At 50.5% G+C, this 21,928-nt stretch overlaps 1 non-coding gene across 1 annotated transcript in view; it reads left to right on the top strand.

The window, feature by feature from the left end:
- The first annotated feature begins 21,619 nt into the window (after positions 1-21,619).
- The window catches only part of LOC146797249 (18S ribosomal RNA), a 1,791-nt gene continuing 1,482 nt past the window's right edge, over positions 21,620-21,928 (top strand). The window contains exon 1 of the ribosomal RNA XR_014969431.1: positions 21,620-21,928. This exon is cut by the window's right edge and continues 1,482 nt beyond it. This is a non-coding gene — a ribosomal RNA (18S ribosomal RNA).

Below are 21,928 nucleotides of genomic sequence, written 5' to 3' on the forward strand. Positions count from 1 at the left end.
CACTGTTACCATGGAAGATTCCTGCCCTCGCATCTAGGGTAGACACTTAGACGCTTGTACACGCACTAACAGTCAGTATAGTCAGTATAGAATAAGATTCTACTCCAAGAAGGCCTCTCTTTTGGATAACATAGTTCTTTAAACATAGGATGTTAGATATGATTTGGGATTAGGTTGACTTGACCCTCCAGACATTTGTCGCCACATGTAGAGCTAAATGTCAAGTCCCCTTCACCCCCTAGCTGCACGTCAATCACACGTCATGCTGCTGCGCGCGCATTTCTGCCAAGTATTTCTGCTGACATTGCGAAATTCTTTCATGTAACCACCCTCTTATGACATCACATCTGATGACGTTCTTTAAACACACCCAGTTACGCCTATCTTTGCCACGTATGAATATATTATCTCCACTATCAATTGTTACGCCTCTTGTATTTGCTTCACTGTAATGCTTATTGTATAAAAGTAATTGATTGTCAATAACGTATGTACTTCACTTCCTGAACCTTCGTGGTGATGGAACCTGGAGCAACCGATTATAATCGACCATTGGAATAAAGCCCATTCCGAACCTCTAATACCACGGATTCTGCCTCTTATTTACTGAGCTATTTTATTATGTTTCTGTATCAAATTAAGTCCCGGTAATTAAATTATTTACCACATGAATGGCGCCCGAACAGGGACACTTTCTCATCTCACGTGCCGGCGGTGCGTTGCAGGCCCGGTCTCCTGCCACAGCTGGACGGACAACAACGCGTACCAGCAGGATTTCCTGTATCTCCCTCCGGTCAAGCGGGGGCGACTGAGGCTGCGATCAACACCCAGACGAGGCGGTGAGAAGTGCGAAGTATCCCGACCAGAGCCTAGCTGAGAGAGCAAGATCCGAGGTATACAGAGGCCCACCAGTTTCCGAAGTCCCAAGTCAAGTCCGGTTTCCGAAGTGTTCAAGTCGAGTCCAGTCCGGTTCAAGTTCAGTTCAGATCCGTTCCGAGGCCTTCCGTTCCGAGCTACCCGGTGAGTACCATTACTGGGGAGGCGTTCTGACGTGCACATAGGTTGTGCCGGTCAAGACGGGTTTGGGTACACAAATCCGGTCTGCACTGTTTCAGCAGTGTATCTGTACTGTTTAGCAGTATATCTAGTATATCAAGTATATAAATTCAGAATAATTCAGTTAAATGCCGAGTATTATGTTTAGTGATTAAGTTTTTCTTAGATCATCGTCATCATCACCGTTGCTCATTTTAAATGTTAAATGTTAAATGTATTGATACGTCCTGCATATTGTGGTATGAATGACTGTTCATTATTGTGTTTTATTGTATTAAGTTTGTTCAAGATCAAGTAGCAGACCAGTTCTCAATATGCCGCTCTTTTCGAAATTAAGACAGATCACAACTAGAAAAGGGGTACTCGAAGAAGCTGTTCCTATTCCTCCTAGGGACACTCCAGGGTACTTCATGTATCATAAACATGGCCTAGACGCCATATTATTTCTTGATCTATGGGTAGACTACACTAAGGAATTACCAGAAAGTCAGAGGTGGCCCGCAGCTGGGACCTGGGATGCAGAGTGCATCGTGAAAGTAGAGGAAGAATTATGGAAAAAGAAAGCTAGACAATCACAGAAAGACGCCATTGAATTATGGCGTAAAGAATCGTATAGACGTACAGAAAAAGCACGTAGACAGGAAGAGAAGAGTAAAGAGAATTCAAATAAAGTTCAAGAAAATCTATTAATTGAAGAAGGTACACGAGTAAAACCAGAACAAGTAGACAGACAAAGACATGCCCTTATGAAGGGTATGTATCCCCTTCTGGCCGAGGGATTACCTAAGGCTACTGCGGGGATACCAAAAGACTTGCCACCCCCATTATTTCCAATAAAGGTACATCCTAAGGGGCATCCTAGAACCGCAGAAGATGTTTTTCTTTCCTCATATTTAGATGACGCAGCTCCCGAGTATGCTAACCCCGCCCCACATAGACCGTTGGCCGGGGAGGTTCAACGCCAAGATCCTGTACCTGTATCCCTACAGCATCAAATCCTGACACAAGTTCCGGCAAGCACGTCCGTTTCCACATCTGTTCCTACAGCTACTTCTATAGCTGTGTCGTCCACACCTATAGTTGCTGTATCGCGTTCTACGAATCCTTTCACGCCCGATACTCCAGACGGGGCTACCGGAGGTGCTACCAATATTTTTTCCACGCCACCCAGAATAAATAAACTTACCTTTCAAGAGTCAGCACATCCACGTACCCCCAAACTCATAAATGCCCGCACGCTTAAGGAACTTCTTATAGATTGTAGATATGACCCTGTGCCCGGCAAAGAGGACGAAATGATCCTGGCATCATTACGTATCAGACAAGCCGCGGTGTATTTAGGGAAGTTACCAGGAATGACTATGCATCTAGATAATATATATCATTATGTCCAAACAGGGCGAGACTTTGAATGTATTAATAGAGCTATGGAATACCAGAAAGTGGAGATACAAGGGGAACTGTTACGTTTCCTCATAAATTGTGTGATCAGGAATCAAGACCGACCGGGGGTAGACCCGGAAATAATGCAAACTCTTACCAGATGGAGCCAGAATATATCAGAAGGGAGACATGATAGGCAAAAATGTATAATAGCCATGTGCAGAAAGATCCGTAAAGAAATAGAACGCCTACACGAAGAAAGATTAACGGTAGACCAGTTTGAACAAAACGAGGAGGAAGAAGGATCAGGACCGTCCACAGGACAGTCAGAAACCATAGCCTATGTAGGTAGAGGAAGATCTTGTAATAGTACTAGATATTTTACTGACCCGATACGTCCGATATGTCCAGATAATAACAGGAATTTCCAAACACCTATAATAAATATGAGATCCCCCGAGCATTCGTTCCAAGCCGCTGACAAATTATTGCGAGAACGAAGGGGTTATCATTTTCTCGATTCTATGGATGAACAAGAATTAGCCAGGTCAGCCGTTCACTGGGTTGACAGTCCCGGAAAGTATGGTGATGATACAGTAGCACACACATTTTTGAACCTCACCCCAGATGAACAGCGTTTAGCTGGGATTTATATGATTCAACAACTTCTTATACTATATAAAAGCCAACATTCAGATCCTGGTCCCTTACCTGGTATATTGACTGAATTACTCACGAATAGATGGAGAGGTTCAGGTACTAAGTTAATTAAGGAAATACTAGAATATAGAAAACAGTACATTCTTTTTGTATGTCCAGAACATGTTTCATTGCCCATCAAGGAAAGACCGATGTATTACATGGACAGACAGAATCCCTTACGAGAAGTACACCCAATAAAGGGCGAGGATAATCAGTTTAAACGTGTATATGTATATACGCCCATATCGAAAATAGAATTGTTAGAAATGAAGAAAGTGGTACCCAGTCATGACAAAGACCCAGCGGGTTTCCACCGAGAAATTAAAGATATGTTACTCATGGGAGAGTATACCTATCCCGACATTATGACAATATTAAAGGTATTAATGCCTGCTGGCATTTATGAAAAACTCAAGGAAAAAGAGTGGGAGGTAGGAGACCAAAAGATAGATTGGGCAGCATTAGAAAATGAAGAAAAGGCCCGAGGTCCAGGTTCGGGGCTTGGGGACAAAACTAAAGCACTGCCAGGTTTACTAGTACAGGTACTGCCACGTTTATTAACTACGAAAAAGGAAGACTGGGGTGCAATCTCAGCCTGTAAGCAAAAGCAAGATGAAGACACTAGTGATTTCTATGCCCGATTCGAAAAATGTTTTGGTATAAATAGTGGTATAAAAGCAAGTAGCGAGTCATACCCACATCTGTTTGTGACAAAATTAGTTGAAAATTCTTTGCCCCAAGTGAAGAATAGAGTATTAAAATTCGAGAGTACATGGCAAGGTAATACCCCATCACAAATGTTACAAATGTTACAGTACCATTACAATAGGATTAGAGAGGAACAAGAACATGAACAAAGACGCATGAAAGACACAAAGATGAAAATGCTAGTCTCTCAGACAGTTCCAGCTGAAGGACATAAAAAGGGTACGACACATTCCGGTGATTCAGCAGGACCTGTAAAAGGGACATGCAACTATTGTAAACAGCCAGGACATTACATACACGATTGCCCAGTCCTGAAGCGTAATATCGCCACAGGTATTACAAAAGAAAGACCACGGCCACTTAGACAGGATCAGAATGAACAAGGAGCACCGCAGCATGCACAGGCCATGCCAGCTCCACAACAGTCTATACAGTTTGTGCCAGCCGCACCAGCGTTGCCGGCTGCTGCCACACAAACCACGACACGACAGCTGTACCAGACCGCACAGTATGACTATCCTGATTATCAACGATATGCATGAACCAGCCTAGAGAGGGAAGTTGACTTACCCCTTATCGAGGTCCCTGTAGACCAAGAAGGACCTTATGTACATAGTGAATTATTAGGCCAAGATAGAAAATTTTTACTCGATACAGGGGCAAGTCGAACAACCATAAAACGTAGTGAAGTTCCAGGGGCACCCCTCTCAGGCTCACAGAATATTTCCCTTGGTTTTTCAGGAAAACCTATTGTTAATGAAGTATCGCAGCCTCTTCCACTTACGATAGGACCCTTGACCAGAACTACAGATTTATTGCTTACTAAATCATGTCCAGAAAACTTGTTAGGAATAAAAACACTGAAAGCTCTAGGAGCTATAATATGTTGCTCTCCGGAAGGAGTAAGATTGTTTTTACGTGATTTCAAAGGTCATTATGTGTCTCGAGATATGGATTCCCGACTGCAGACTTTACCCACACATTTATGGGCACAAGGCCCTACAGATGTTGGTTGCATGAACATTACACCCTATCGAGTCACACTAAAGGCAGGAGTGGTACTACCACGAATGCGACAATACAAGTTACCCCCAGATGCTGTAATGGCTTTACTGCAAATCATTGACGAACTTATCGGCCAAGGAGTGGTTGTGGAGACCGACTCCAATGTATGTAATTCACCGATAATTCCGATTCTTAAACGAACTGATCCAAAGGCTCCCCCAGTATATCGATTGGTAATTAATCTGCGCGAATTAAATAAATGTATTGTACCACAATACCCCGTAGTTCCAGACATCTCTTCATTACTGACAGCTATTGATTCCGAAGCAACATTCTTTACTGTAATTGATCTCAAGAATGCCTTTTTCAGCGTCCCAATAGATCCGGAAAGCCAATATTTGTTCGGATTTAGTTTAAATGGACGTAGCTTTAAATTCACACGCGCACCTCAAGGATTTACAGAAAGCCCCAGCATCTATAGCCAAGCACTGAAACGAGAACTCGACAGTATCCACATGCCAGTTAACACTGCCTTGCTTCAATATGTCGATGATCTGCTGATCACCGCCCGAAGCGAACCTGAATGTGAAAAAGCATCACTGACGGTTTTACAATTTCTAGCCGAAAAGGGGCACAAGGTGTCCCCTTCTAAGCTGCAATTCTGTGTCCAGCGAGTTATTTACCTTGGTCACTCGCTGTCCAAGGAGGGAAGGCAGCTTACACCAGATCGTATTCAGTTAATAGCTAATATGCCAATACCCAAGACACAAAAGGAGGTGCGGGCTTTCATAGGCCTCACTTCATATTGTAGACAGTGGATCCCTCAGTATGCATTTCTAGCAAAACCACTCATTCAATTAACAACACAGGAGGCAGCCACATCGACTGTTCTCCCTTGGACTCAGGAACACACACTAGCTTTTGAAAGCCTAAAGAAAGCTTTATGTCAAGCACCTGTTTTAGCAACACCATGTTACAGAAAACATTTTACACTCTTTGTTACAGAACGAGAAGGTACTGCCTTGTCAGTACTCACACAGGAACAAGCAGGATCGCACAAACCGTGTGCTTATTTTTCTAGTACATTAGATCCCGTAGCTCAGGCTCTGCCTGCGTGCCTGAAATCAGTGGCAGCGACAGCTTTAGCAATCAGACAAAGCGATGCCATAGTGTTAGGACATCCATTGACAGTACAAGTACCACACGCAGTAGAGGTTCTTGTGAATCGAACGCAAACACAACACTTGACTATAGCACGACTTACAGGGTATGAACTAACATTGTTTCAGCCACATATAGAAATCAGACGTTGTAACACATTGAATCCTGCCACACTTTTACCTGTAAATGGAACAGACCCATTAGCCCATGATTGTATTGATGTTATTACAATCACGACGAAACCCAGACAAGACTTGACAGATGTTCCATTGTCAGATCCAGACCTGACGTTGTATGTAGATGGTTCATGTATGAGAACAAGTACAGGAGAGTTAGTGGCCGCTTACGCAGTCACAACAGACACTGAAATTATTGAAACCAAGTGTATAAATACCTTGTCCGCTCAAGCAGCAGAGCTCGTCGCTCTGACACAGGCCTGTATTCAAGCCACAAATAAAAGAGTCAACATATACACTGATTCACGTTATGCATTCGGAGTTGTACATGACTTCGGCGTGCTGTGGCGAGAGAGAGGTTATTTAACTTCTCACGGTGCCCACATTCAGCACGGACCCCTCATTCATGCCTTATTAGATGCAATACATTTGCCCATTGCAATATCGATTATGAAATGTAAAGCTCATACGAAAATTACTGATATCATTTCTCAAGGCAATGATCTAGCTGACAGAACAGCTAAACAGACTGCTCAAACTCAAACATCCGACATGACAAAGACAATAGTCCAGACACCAACACATTGCATGATGGTTAAGGATCCCGCTCTTGATGTAATTGACATACAGACACATGCTACTCCAGACGAAATAAGGAAATGGACTGAATTAGGAGGGATCCAAACGGATCAAGGATGGATGACGAAGGAAAAATCTGTGTGGTTCCTTCCTGATTCAATGGTCCAAGTCATTATTAACACTGTCCATAGTCCAGCGCATCTAGGAGAGAAAGCTATGCTAGACAGCATTCAACATATTTGGTTCAACAAGCATTTACGAGCAGCATCGAAACAAAAAGTTCGTACCTGTATGATCTGTTGTCAGTTCAACCCAGGAAAAAGCATTCCCGTAGAGCAGGGTGGATTTCAGCCTCCTGATCACCCTTTTGAAATTCTCCAGATGGATTATATCCAGATGGAACGATGTCGAGGATTCAAATATGTTCTCGTAGTTGTCTGTGCTCTTTCCCGTTGGACCGAAGCGTACCCGGTATCAGATTACACTGCCCCGACTACTGCCAAGCAGCTAGTTCGAGAATTCTTCCCACGATACGGTTTACCACGTGCTGTCTACTCAGATAACGGCCAGCCGTTCTCATCCGAATTAATGAAACACGTTTCACTTTTGCTAGGATATCAGTGGAAGTTTCATTGTGTCCGACACCCCGAGGCAGCAGGTCTCGTGGAACGACATAATCAAACTTTAAAAATCAGACTGTCCAAAATATGCAGGGAGAAAGGTGTCGACTGGGTAGTAGCATTACCAGTTGCACTCTTTTACATGAGAATGGTAGCACACTCTCGAACAGGGCTATCCCCGTATGAGGTGATCTTCGGTAGACCACCAAATATGTGGGGGACGCCTATACCACGTAAAATAACTGATATTGACTGTAATATGCTGACAGATTACTTGGCTTCCTTGATGTCTGCACTACAATCTTGTCGTTCACAGGTAGCTGCAGCTTTTCCTAACAACACTGAAGTGAAACCCCATGACGTAATTCCGGGGGATCTCGTTTTCGTGAGGAACTTTGATCGAAAGACTCAGCTGGATCCTAGGTGGAGGTCGCCTCAGCTCGTGTTATTAACGACGAGGACAGCCGTGAAGATCGAAGGCAGGAAAGGCTGGATTCATTCAAGTCATATCAAGAAATTTCATGGACTACCAGCAGACGTGAATACCACACCTCGTGTGTCTTCACCCATTGACTCAAAACTTCCTTTTGTTGAAAAGAGTAATGCCGAACATTATAAACTAAAGCTCAGGTCCAATCAGTCAAGCAATTTGATTGTTTAAGTCCTCTCCAAGGTGAAGCGGTTGAATTGTCTCTGACATGTATCCCTTGGACCTGAATAGAGAATACACCCGAAAAATGCTGAAACGACAGGCGTACTGTAAATCACTGCGTAGCCATTGTACAGTGACGTTATTAATTTCGTTTTTCCTTAGTCTTTTAATAATTACTGCAAGTATATTGTTGCACATATGTTATCCTATTTCTAGACATGTCTATAATATTACTGCTGAACTTTCTTTTAGCGAATTACCTCCGCATGAATTGTCGTACAGATTTGCGCTGCGCAATAACACTTTTATTAGTATGTTACATCATTCCCATCAGGTTAGCAATGCTACAAATTGTTGGATATGTGGCCGACTCCCTCCCTATCAGAACTATAAAGGAATTCTACCTCTTTTTCCATATCCGTTCACACATAACGGCTCCTGTGGAGCATGGTTTAGTTTAATTAATTCCCAAAATTCGAACTCTGCAGTTTATCAAGACAATGGGGTATGGGGAAATCTGAACTTAGTTTTACTTAAGGTCTGCCACCCCAACAAGGAGGGACTTCCCAAAAGAACAGGAACTGATCTAGAAAATGAAGTATATGGATTAGGTAATTTTACGCTTAATCTCCTGATCTTGAATGTTGAATCCGAAGCTAATCCAAGTTTGCCCGCCATGTCAGTATTTCCAGTAAAAGGTGAATTATGTGTAAGAAAGAATGGTTCCATACATATGGGCCATAGTAGATGCACCACTGTAATAGAATTCAGTGATCAAGGCAAGTCTACATTTAGAGCTTCCCGCCATTCCTATTTTATATGTGGTCAGACGGCATATGTACGTTTGCCTCTAGATTGGGATGGTACTTGCTACATTGGATTCCTTTTGCCACCTGTTTTTCTAGCTCCTCCTGATTATCACAGAAATACTCATTTAGTACACAATAGAGAAAGGAGAGATCTCCCAATAGTCGACTACACTGAAACAGCATGGGAAAAATACACAGATTTCAATAAAGGTCTCTTTCCCTATATAGGTACCGTTACTAATAGTAAGCTGATACGTAGATTGACTAGAACCCTTGAAGCAGTAGTGAACGAAACTATTTCCGCCTTAGGCAATTTAACAGAAGAGCAGTCTGCTATGCGGATTGTTGTGCTTCAAAATCGTCTTGTCCTTGACGTTATCCTGGCCGATAGGGGCGGAGCTTGTAGGGTCATCGGATCAAGCTGTTGCATTTTCATACCAGAAAATTCGCCATCTGTATATAAAGCTATAACGCACCTTCATAAGATTGTAAGCCAGATACACCAGAATCCAGGCACCTGGACTTGGTCCGGTTGGTTTTGGAGCGTGTTATCAGCCTGGGGATGGAGAGTTCTATCCTTCCTAGGTATTGGCCTTCTCATACTATTCAGTTGCTGCTTATGCCTGCAATGTGGACCAGCGATTTGTGGTCTGTGTGCCACATCGTGCATTCCACATCAAGATTTTCATTCAAGATCCCGGAAGAAAAAAGAAGAACAAATGATGCTATATGAACAGATCAATGGATTAATGAAGATTGATATCTCTTGACGGGCAAGTAGGGGACAAGGAGGGAATGTGGAAGTATGGATTTTCTGGTCAGTTATGTCCCCTATCTTGGACCCCAACGGTTCTATGTGCATGTTACAAGTACATGTATGATCCCTCCAGTTCCAGTTATGAAGACGCAAATACATGTGCGTCCACCGTTAACATTTCCTCTTTCAGATCCGCCATGAATGGGCCGGATATTCCATTCCTAAGTACGAAAGGCCACCGCCTTTATATGGTTCACTTATGCCATTTTACAGTCCAGGCAAGTAGGCCCTGATTCTGTCATCAAGCTTTTCTTGCTTTCTGTCTCTGAAGCTCCAGTCCGAGCCTGCATCTGTGACCATGAACTTTGTCTCATCCTCTGCGCGGCTCCCGATGCCTGACATCAGCTTGCTGCCTGCCAAGAACTGTATTTCACCTTCGGAAATTATCTGCTCCGCTCCCTGCCCAATGCATTCCTGTCTAGTAGCTTAAGTAAACATTCTGCCAGCTACCGAGCAAAGGCCCGGCTTCTCTGTCTTTATGCAAGTAATTCATAGCACTGTTACCATGGAAGATTCCTGCCCTCGCATCTAGTGTAGACACTTAGACGCTTGTACACGCACTAACAGTCAGTATAGTCAGTATAGAATAAGATTCTACTCCAAGAAGGCCTCTCTTTTGGATAACATAGTTCTTTAAACATAGGATGTTAGATATGATTTGGGATTAGGTTGACTTGACCCTCCAGACATTTGTCGCCACATGTAGAGCTAAATGTCAAGTCCCCTTCACCCCCTAGCTGCACGTCAATCACACGTCATGCTGCTGCGCGCGCATTTCTGCCAAGTATTTCTGCTGACATTGCGAAATTCTTTCATGTAACCACCCTCTTATGACATCACATCTGATGACGTTCTTTAAACACACCCAGTTACGCCTATCTTTGCCACGTATGAATATATTATCTCCACTATCAATTGTTACGCCTCTTGTATTTGCTTCACTGTAATGCTTATTGTATAAAAGTAATTGATTGTCAATAACGTATGTACTTCACTTCCTGAACCTTCGTGGTGATGGAACCTGGAGCAACCGATTATAATCGACCATTGGAATAAAGCCCATTCCGAACCTCTAATACCACGGATTCTGCCTCTTATTTACTGAGCTATTTTATTATGTTTCTGTATCAAATTAAGTCCCGGTAATTAAATTATTTACCACAGCTTGACAGTGGCCAAACTTTTATTGATAGAACTTATCCCAAGATTTGGTTTCCCAGTAACAACTGAATCAGATAGAGGATCTCATTTTAATAATGAAATAATTTGACTAATTTATGAAGCATTTAAAGTCGAACAAAAATTGCACTGCGCTTACCGTCCAGAGGCTTCTGGAGTGGTAGAACAATTGAATTGCACAATCAAGTCAAGACTCGGAAAGGTGTGCATCCACCCCACTGAAATGGCCTGATGCTTTGCCTCTTGTTCTGATGGGACTCAGAAGTATTCCAGACAAAAATATTCGATTGAGTCCCCATGAAATACTCATGGGAAGAGCAATGAGACAAGCATATGTACCAGGACATAAGCTGTTGAATATAACTGATGACTTGGTTTTGGAGTATTGCAAAGAGTTGCCTGACAGAGTGCCTTCTATCTCTCATCAGGTCAACAGACAGCTGAGCCAATCGCATGATCTGAATCCCGGTGACTGGGTAGTTGTGAAGAATCACACACGAGAATCGTCCCTAGCACCAAGGTGGGATAAACCGCATCAAGTTATATTGACTACCTCAACAGCTGTAAAGAGTGAAGGGTTGCCTAATTGGATCCATGCAAGTCATACCAAAAGGGTGCCAGCTCCCGAAGAAGAAGAGTTACAATTGAAACAAGGAATTGATGGTGCAGAAGGTTGTGCAGCTGAAGAACCTGAGGTAGCTGCCAAGATCAACCGAGCACTTATCAGGACGACTGGATCCCAGTGGTGGACATACCTGAAGTACTTTTAAGAACTAGAAGTGAAACACAGTTAGATAGACAGGAAAAGAGTGAGGACCAGACAGATATAGAAGAACTCGCTCAAGAAAATAGGGAAACGTCTGTTAGGGAGCCTGAGCAGGAACAGTTAAGGAGAGAGCAATATACTCAGACAGAAGAAACTCAAAGCCCCATTCCGGAGTCTGAGGAGGGACAGTTAGGACTTAGAGAAAACGTTCAGGCAGAAGAAGGTACAGAGGTGAAAAGACCTGAACAGGACCAGATAGGCATAGAAACGCATGTTCAGGATACAGAAGAACAACCAGACATCACCAGTCCTGAACAGGGTCAGATTGAGGTAGATGAACCCATCCAGGCAGAAAAGGCCAAAATAATAAGCCCTGGACAAGGTCAGATAGAGAAGAAATCTGAGGACGAAGCTGATCAAGTTGTGCCAAAGTGCAGTGAAGTTTAAGAAAAGTCAAAAAGGTGATAATTGGCCAAGAATTATCAAGAGACTGAGATACCGTCTTTAGACAATCAGTGAAGAACCTGATCATGTAAATGAAGTAACTAGTCAATCTGGACCTTCCAAAGTAATACCAAAGTGAAAAAGTCAAAGATTAAAGACTTTGAATAACAAGTTCAAGGGTCCTGAATGGACACATGTTATGCTTGAAGACTTTGAAAACCTCGACTTAAATGAAGAAAGTGATGAAGAGTTGAATGTTGAACAAATTAAGGAAGAAGTGAGACCGACTTGAAAAAGAGAAGACGCCTAAGGTGTTATCTCATATCAGGTTCTGAATTAAAGAAGAGAAAAATCTTCCTGGCCAAAAATGTCTGAGGATAAAGTTACTGGTAACCCAAAACAAAGCTGTATAAAGAAATGTTGTAGAACCTGTATATGTAGTTAATATTAGTCCTTGTAATATGGATAATATTAGCAATAGCCTTTCCCTATTTTATGGTTACTGATAAACAGAATAGTACTAATACACACACAGAAGTAGCAAATATTAAAGGAGATAGAGTAGACTTAGAAACACCAGATGAGCTAGATTTACACCACACTGTAGATAAGAATGAAACTGATTTAAATGTATTTGCAAATCTCTTAGTCCATTATGTAGAAACTATGGAAGTTAGTGATTGTTATGTTTGCATGAAATTGCCAAATTCAGTAGTTGAAGGGGTAACGTATCATCATTTACCCTTGACATATGGTATCTCATGTAGTGTATTGGCTAGTTTATTCTATAGAACTGGAAAGCTGCAGTATTATTATTCAAATGTAGATGTCATATTTTCAGAAGTCCCTATGCGAAAGAGCATGAACCCTGCCCTTAGTACCAGAGACTCACAATTCATGGGTGAATATTTACTAACAATGAAGGCAATAGATATAGCTGATGCTCATAAACGCAACTTAACCTGTAAATTACATGAAGAAGAAAATATATTTTTGAATTTAGTAGAAAACAGAAGACAGGTTTCCAAAGAAGAGCCTCTGAACCGAAACTCCAGATACCTAAATGGGCTGAAAGGGAAGATCTTTTGCCAACTGGCAAGACTCATGCTGCTATGTCTCTGGACTTTGAAAAGAAGGGAAAAATCTGTTGTCATAGGCTTAAAACTGAATATAACAATGTATTTATTGGTTCCAGTGAATGTGAACATAACTTCCTAGTTATTGGGGGTTGGGGACTAAAAGGAGGAACTGAGCCAGTATTTCCTGGAATTTATTATATTTGTGGAAACAAAGCCTATTTTAGGTTGCCTGATCACTGGTATGGGAGTTGCTATTTTGAAATAGTATTCCCTAAAGTTTATCATGTTAAAAGAATCACTGGAAGCAATAATGACAGTAGTGGACTAACCAGATATAAAAGAGCCAGTTTTTCTGAAATAGTAGGTGATATATTTGGTGCATTAATACCTTCAGTGGGGGTTCTGCTGAATTCTTGAAAAATCTGTCAATTGTCAACAGTAGTTGATCGGTTATTCACTGACACTGCTGGAGGATTTTTACTGATCAATACAGAGTTAGTTGTTGTTAGATCTATGGTTTTGCAAAATCGACTTGCCCTTGATATCTTATTGGCAAAAGAGGGTGGAGTCTGTAAAATGCTAAAAGCGCATTATTGTTGCACGTATATACCTGACTAGAGTGTAGACATTGGAAGATGTCTTAAAAACATTACTCATTTGGAAGAGGAACTGAAACCACTGGAGGTAGACAGTGTATGGAAGAAAATAACAAATAGTTTTTCCACCATTAGTAGTTGGTTTTCTAATATAGATAAAAGTATTTTAGGTCAAATATTATTGCCAATCATGGCCATAACTTTGCTAGTTTTGATGATAATGTGTTGCTGCAAATGTAGTGGAAAAGAAAAAGGTACGAAGTGAATGAGAAGGGTAGGAAAAGAAAATTAGAAGAAATATGACTTGAAGAATTGAAGGGAAATATCTATAAAAGAATGAAAGGATCACATTTTAAGAAAGATAAATGAAGGAATAAAAGATTTGAAGACATTGAAATGGTAGAATGGCATCTGATTTTGATAGAATTTAGTGATGGCATAAAATGCCATCAGAGAGGGGATTGATGGAGCAGGGTTTCGCATTAAGAGAGACTTGCTCGTATGCAATCCTCTCAAATTAACTGTAACATTATAATAAACCCGTCTGTGAGTACTAATAGTGCACCACGTTTTACATATTGTACCTAGGGGACGCTTTTCTATGTGCTTCACTAATGAATAACCTGAGTGTCCTAAAATGGCCGCTAAAACGCGGGAACTCTTTTGCGCATGCTTCTACTAAATCTACGTAGTATGACGTTTTCTGTCACTTGGGGGGAAAACTCTGCAGCTGCGCAATAGCTTCTAATATGGCTGCTTCAAAGTAACGCACTAACGCACATACTGTGCTGAAACTAACCTATGTAAGTTTTACTAAAGCCATTAATGCAAAAGATTTATTAAGTAAATGGGGTTAGATTAGAAGTAAGTGGTATACAGTGAGTTCATTTAATTTTGTATTCTAACATGTTCTTCTCTGACTTTATTAATAGTTCGTATTTGGGCCTTGGAGGGTGACCACGTCTCTGTTTCCTTGTGGCTTCTACGCATGCGCAAATGTCTGCTTGTCGTGGAACAAGTGAAGTAATTGACTGACTGCCAAACCCAAGCCCAGCAAGGACATGAGAAACGTAACTCTTGACCCTACGAGAGGAAGAAGAAGCAACAATGTATAACAGCCTTATCGATCCACATATGAAATGCTTGTGGGAATAAAGCTTGTGGGTTTTAAAATTATGGGGCTGGCGTTAGACGATAGACTAAAGAAAAATATTGCACTTAGTATGGTGTGATGTCCTCACCCAACTGCTTGGCCCAATCAAATTGCGGGTGCCCATGGAATTGAAACATTTGGGGGTGGATCATACATTTGAATTGGTATAACAGAGGTAAGTTCTAGTTAGTTAGACACACTTGATGCTGAGATGCTGATGCTGTGCTGAGATGCTGCCCGATTTTGCTGCAATCTGACTGAAGAATCCAACACTAGGGAAATTCGCAGAACAACCGAGGAGGCACATCTAGGAAGGGGTCCGGATGAGCCCGAGCCGGAGAGAGTAGCACCAGAGAGGGGTGTAACGCTGGTGTTACACCAGAAGAGGTCACCTTCCCTGTCCTGGGCTGATCCTGAATTTTTGACACTCTGATGTCGGGGTCCTCACTAGGGCTGGGCGGAATTTTCGCAATGCTACTTCGCGGAATTTTGAAACAAATTGTGGAAAAGGAGCGTACAACCTGAGGGACCGTGTGCCCGGGACTGGGGTCCCTCGTGCTTTGTCAGGCTCCCCGACCTCCCCGGCCTGGCTGCGTTGTGAAGCAGGGACCGGCCCCGGGCCTCCTGATTTTTGGTCAGGGCCTGGGATCCCACATCCTGCGGCCTGCCAAGTGTCCATCTGCCCGGGACAAATGACCCTGGTGCAGAGCCCCGGAGCCCTACCGCTATGGCTCGGTGTGGGCAGCTGGGAGTCCTTTCGGTCCCGGCCATCTGGTCGCACCTTTCCCTCGGCCATCTTGTCGCACGCAATGCTTTCCAATGGGGCGACCAGATGGCCGGGCCAGCCTGAAAGTGCCGATGAGGGCTCATTTGACTGCCAGATCCCAGTCAGGGCTCCAGGAGGTCAGGCGCATCCGCACCTAGGATCCCCTCCGTCACTCGGAGCGCGAGGGTTACAAGAAAGGTGGGTAGCCTTCCTCCGGATTAGTAGGGGCAGGGTTTGCCGGGACACCCGTCCTGGGGATGGCGGCTCTCAGGCGGGGACCAGATGGGCCAAGCCCGGATGACACTTCCCCGGGGCGTCCGGTGCTCCCTCCTCCAGCCCGCGGCGAGGCAAAGTGCCCGGGACGGGCTCCATGGGTCCCCAGGGCATCCGGGCCCCGGGAGCTCCGCCAGGCCTCCCATGCCTGAGGCCCAGCGTGGGGTCTACGAGCCCCCCCCCCCAAGGCCTGCAGCCCTGAAGCCCTGGAGCCCTGGAGCCCTGCAGCCCCGGAGCCCTGCAGCCCTGGAGCCCTGCAGCCCTGAAGCCCCGAAGCCCTGCAGCCCTGCAGCCTGGAGCCCTGCAGGCTCGGAGCCCTGCAGCCCCGGAGCCCTGCAGCCCCGGAGCCCTGCAGCCCTGGAGCCCTGCAGCCCCGGAGCCCCGGAGCCCTGCAGCCCTGGAGCCCTGCAGCCCTGGAGCCCTGCAGCCCCGGAGCCCTGCAGCCCTGGAGCCCTGCAGCCCTGGAGCCCTGCAGCCCCGGAGCCCTGCAGCCTGGAGCCCTGCAGGCCCGGAGCCCTGCAGCCCCGGAGCCCTGCAGCCCCGGAGCCCTGCAGCCCTGGAGCTCTGCAGCCCCGGAGCCCTGCAGCCCTGGAGCCCTGCAGCCCCGGAGCCCTGCAGCCCTGGAGCGCTGCAGCCCTGGGGCCCTGCAGCCCCGGAGTCCTGCAGCCCTGGAGCCCCACAGCCCTGCAGCCACGGAGCCCTGCGTGGGCAGGCGGGAACCCTAGCGCGAAGGCTCGGGGTTGGACAGATGGGAGTCCTTTCAGTCCCGGACATCTGGTTGCACCTCTCCCCTCGGCCATCTGGTCGCGCGCAATGCTTTCCAATGGGGCGAACAGATGGCCGGGCCGGCCTGGAAGTCCCGATGAGGGTCCATTCACCTCCCGGATCCCAGCCAGGGCTCCAGGAGGTCGGGAGCGTCCGCGCCTAGGGTCCCCTCCATCACCCGGAGCGCGCAGGTTACAAGAAAGGACGGTAGCCTTCCTCCGGAATAGTAGGGGCAGGGTATGCCGGAACACCCCTCCGGGGCTGACGGTTCTTTGCCGGGGACCAGATGGGCTACACCCGGGCAACATCCTCCCAGGCCTCCGGGGCTTCCCTCCTCCGGCCCGCGGCGGGGTAAAGTGCCCAGGGACGGGCTCCAAGGGTCCCGGGCAGTCATCCCCCGGGCGCCCGGGCCCCGAGAGCTCTGGTGGTCCTCCCCGTGCCTGAGGCCCAGCCGGGGTCCCCCGAACCCACCCCGGGAAGCAGAGTCCCCCCGAGCCCTTGGCGGGTGGGTGGGCAGGTGGGAGCCCTACCGCTATGGCTCGGGCAGACGGGAGTCCTTTCAGGTGCCGGCCTTCCGGTCGCTCCTTTCCCCTCGGCCATCTGGTCGCACGCAATGCTTTCCAATGGGGCGACCAGATGGCCGGGCCGCCCTGGAAGTCCCGATGAGGGTCCATTCACCTCCCGGATCCCAGCCAGGGCTCCAGGAGGTCGGGCGCGTCCGCGCCTAGGGTCCCCTTCGTCACCCGGAGCGCGCGGGTTACAAGAAAGGACGGTAGCCTTCCTCCGGATTAGTAGGGGCAGGGTATGCCGGAACACCCCTCCGGGGCCAGCAGTTCCTTGCCGGGGACCAGATGGGCTATGCCCGGGCAACATCCTCCCAGGCCTCCGGGGCTTCCCTCCTCCGGCTCCCGGCGTGGCAAAGTGCCCAGGGACGGGCTCCACGGGTCCCGGGCAGTCCTCCCCCAGGCGCCTGGGCCCCGAGAGCTCCGGTGGTCCTCCCCATGCCTGAGGCCCAGCCGGGGTCCCCCGAGCCCACCCCGGGAAGCAGAGTCCCCCCAAGCCCTTGGTGGGTGGATGGGCAGGTGGGAGCCCTACCGCTATGGCTCGGGCAGACGGGAGTCCTTTCAGGTGCCGGCCATCCGGTCGCTCCTTTCCCCTCGGCCATCTGGTCGCGCGCAATGCTTTCCAATGGGGCGACCAGATGGCCGGGCCGGCCTGGAAGTCCCGATGAGGGTCCATTCGCCTCCCAGATCCCAGCCAGGGCTCCAGGAGGCCGGGCGCCGTCACCCGGAGCGCCCGGGTTACAAGAAAGGGGGGTAGCCTTCCTCCGGATTACTAGGGACAGGGTACTCTGGGACCCCTCTCGGTCCTCAGCCGGCAGCTGGATGGGCCCGGATGCCGCCCCAGCCCCGGGTCTGTCCCAGGGCCTGCCGCGTGGCAGGGTGCCCGGGACAGGGTCCAGAGGGCCCGGGGAGGCTTCCTCTGCACCTGCGGTCCTGAGAGCCCCGGCTGGGTCCAGGGCCCGGGCCCCTGGTTGGGGTCTCCGGCCCCGTCCCCCGGCCCGCGGCACTGCCAAAGGCCCGGGACGGGCTTCTGTTGTGGCCGGGGAGCCTCCCCTCGCTGGTTTGGGTTCAGGAGCTCCGGCCGGGCCCCTGGGGGCCCCGGGGAGGGTGGCCTCCCCACCCCGGGCTCCGTCCTGGGACCTGCCACGTGGCAGGGTGCCCGGGGTGGGGTCCGGAGGGCCCGGGAAGGTTCCCCTGTGCCTCCGGGCCTGGGAGCCCTGGCTGGGTCCAGGGGCCCGGGCGGGCCCCGGATGGGGGGCTCCGTCCCCGGGCCCCGTCCCCCAGGCCGGTGGTACTCCCAAAGGCCCGGGACAGGGTTCTGTTGTGGCCGGGGAGCCTCCCCTCACTCGTCTGGGTTCAGGAGCTCCGGCCGGGCCCCTGGGGGCCCCGGGGAGGGCGGCCTCCCCACCCTGGGCTCCGTCCTGGGTCCTGCCGTGTGACAGGGTACCCGGGGCGGGGTCCAGAGGGCCCAGGGAGGCTCCCCCTGTGCTTCCGGGCCCGGGAGCTCCAGATGGGTCCAGAGGCCCGGTCGGGGGTTCCGTTGTGGCCGGGGAGCCTCCCCTCGCTGGATCAGGTTCAGGAGCTCCGGCCGGGCCCTTGGGGGCCCCGGGGAGGGCGGCCTCCCCACCCTGGGCTCCGTCCTGGGACCTGCCGCGTGGCAGGGTGCCTGGGGCGGGGTCTGGAGGGCCCGGGGAGGCTCCCCCTGTGCCTCCGGACCTGGGAGCTCCTGCTGGGTCCAGGGGCCTGGTCGGGCCCCGGGTTGGGGTCTCCGGCCCCGGGCCCCGTCCCCCAGCCTGCGGCACTCCCAAAGGCCCAGGACGGGGTTCCGTTGTGGCCGGGGAGCCTCCCTTTGTTTGTCTGAGTTCAGGAGCTTTGGCCGGGCCCCTGGGGGCCCTGGGTCCTGCCACGTGGCAGGGTGCCCGGGGTGGGGTCCGGAGGGCCCAGGGAGGCTCCGCTGTGCCTCCGGTCCCGGGAGCCCCGGCTGGGTCCAGGGGCCCGGTGGGGCCCCGGGTCGGGGTCTCCGGCCCGGGCCCCATCCCCCGGCCTGCGGCACTGCCAAAGGCCCAGGACGGGGTTCCGTTGTGGCCGGGGAGCCACCCTTCACTCGTCTGGGTTCAGGAGCTCCGGCCGGGCCCCTGGGGGGCCCAGGGGAGGGCGGCCTCCCCACCCCGGGCTCTGTCCTGGGTGGTCCTGCCGCGTGGCAGGGTGCCAGGGGCGGGGTCCGGAGGGCCCGGGGAGGCTTCCCCTGCGCCTCCGGGCCTGGGAGCCCTGGCTGGGTTCAGGGGCCCCGGGTTGGGGTCCCCGGCCCCGGGCCCCTTCCCCCGGCCTGCCGCTCTGCCAAGTGCCCGGGACTGGGGTCTGTCGGTCCCGTGCAGGCCTCCCCTGCTTGTCGAGGTTTTCTGCGGGCCCTGGGTCGGAGGGCCCACGGGTCCCCCACGCAGCCTCCATGGCTGGGGCCCAGCTGTGGGCCCTGGGCCTCCGGCCCCCCATGCTCCGGCTCCCGCTCACTCGTTCGTTGGGGCACAGAGCGACCAGATACCTTCCCTTCCGAGCCCGGCGATCTAGTGGTAACTTTCCCCTTCGGCCATCTGGTCGCGCCTGTCCCCTCGGCCATCTGGTCGCGCACGTCCCATTTGGCAATCTTCCCTTCGGACATCTGGTCGCGCGCAATGCTTTCCTATGGGGCGACCAGATGGCCGGGCTCGCCTGGAAGTCTCGACGAGGGTCCATTTGCCTCCCGGATACCAGCGAGGGCTGCCAGGAGGTCGGGTACATTCGCGCCTTGGGTCCCCTCTGTCACCTCGTGCGCACGGATTACAAGAAAGGGGGGTAATTTTCCTCCGGATTACTAGGGAGAGGGTCAGTCAGACCTCCGAGTGGTTTGGCGATTCTGAATCAGGGGAAGGCAGACCCGGGGCCCGCCCGCCGGGGCCCCCAGGGTCCCAGGTACGCTCCTGCCTCTCAGCCCCTTCCCGATGGTCCTTTCTCTCCGAGTTTTCTGGGGCAGACCACCGTGAGGTCCGTGGATCCCGTGACAGGGGAAGGCAGCACCTGGGCCCGCCTGAAGCGGGGCCCCAAGGGGCCCGCGTATGCACACCTGCCTCTCAGCCCCCTTCCCGATGGTCCTTTTTCTCCGAGTTTGCTGGGTCAGAGCTCCGTGAGGTCCGGCGATCCCGAGACGGGGGAAGGCAGACCCGGGGCCCCCAGGTGCCCGGGTACGCTCCTGCCTCTCAGCCCCTTCCTGATGGTCCTATCTTCGCCAGGTTTGCTGGGTCAGACCTCCGGGAGGTCCGGTGATCCCGAGACGGGGGAAGGCAGACCCGGGGCCCGCCCGCCGGGGCCCCCAGGGGCCTGGGTACGCTCCTGCCTCTCAGCCCCTTCCCGATGGTCCTTTTTTCGCTGGATTTGCTGGGTCAGACCTCCGTGAGGTCCGGCGATCGCGAGACGGGTAAGGCAGCGCCCGGGCCTGCCCGCCGGGGCCCCCAGGGGCCCGAGTACGCACCTGCCTCTCAGCCCCTTCCCGATGGTCCTTTTTTCTCCGGGTTTGCTGGGTCAGACCTCCGTGAGGTCCAGCAACTGCGAGACGGGGAAGGCAGCGCCTGGGCCTGCCCGCTGGGGGCCTCCGGGGGCCCGGGTGCACGCCTTCCTCCCGGCCCCCATCGATGGGCCCTCCCTTTGAGCCCGCTCGCCCCGGGAGCAGGCAGGGATCTGAAGCCGCCATCCCCCCTGTGCAGGGTGGCCTGCAGAGGGGATGCCCCGGCCGTATTCTGATCGATTGGGCACTCTCGGTCCATTTAGGGATGGACTGCTTGGCCAGCCTCGGCTGTTGTTTCAAGCGATTAGCTTCCTCCCCGCATGGACCGTCCGACTCGAGGGCCTGCATCCTGGCGGGAGGCCCTTCACCCTACCCAGCAGAGCGAAGGCCGAGCGGCCCCGGCAGCTCATGCCCCTCAGTGGTCTGACCCCGAGCGGAAGGGGTCGGGTGGCGCCAGGCCCTCGGACGCTGCTGCCCAGCAGGTCCGTACTAGGCCCCGTTTGCCACGCCGTCACCCCTCTCCGCCCAGCACATTTCCGCAGCAGCTCGGAATGACCGTTCCGAGGGGTGCCGCCGCCGCCAGGCCCCGGCACCCCTGCATTTCGCTCAGGCTGCGCCTCGGCCCGCCTCTCCCTTCCGGGGGAGACGGATGGGCCTGCCGGTGCCCATGCGACCTGCCACCTCTCTCTTCACCCCTCCGGCGAGCCCTCCCGCCCAGGCGGGTGGGCTCCTTTCCCCCCAGCAGGCTCCCGCGAGAGAAGGGTGAGCGCGAAGGTGGTCCGGTCGGGGAGATGGGCACGCGGCCCCCCCGAACCCTGTCAGCAGATGCGGCTACCTGGTTGATCCTGCCAGTAGCATATGCTTGTCTCAAAGATTAAGCCATGTACGTGTAAGTACACACGGCCGGTACAGTGAAACTGGGAATGGCTCATTAAATCAGTTATGGTTCCTTTGATCGCTCCATCTGTTACTTGGATAACTGTGGTAATTCTAGAGCTGACCTCCCGGGATGCGTGCATTTATCAGACCAAGACCAATCCGGGCTCGCCCGGCCGCTTTGGTGACTCTAGATAACCTCGGGCCGATCGCAAGTCCCCGTTACGGTGACGATACATTCGGATGTCTGCCCTATCCACTTTCG

The sequence above is a fragment of the Triturus cristatus genome, chromosome 9, assembly GCF_964204655.1.
Source record: "Triturus cristatus chromosome 9, aTriCri1.1, whole genome shotgun sequence".
NCBI lineage: Eukaryota > Metazoa > Chordata > Amphibia > Caudata > Salamandridae > Triturus > Triturus cristatus.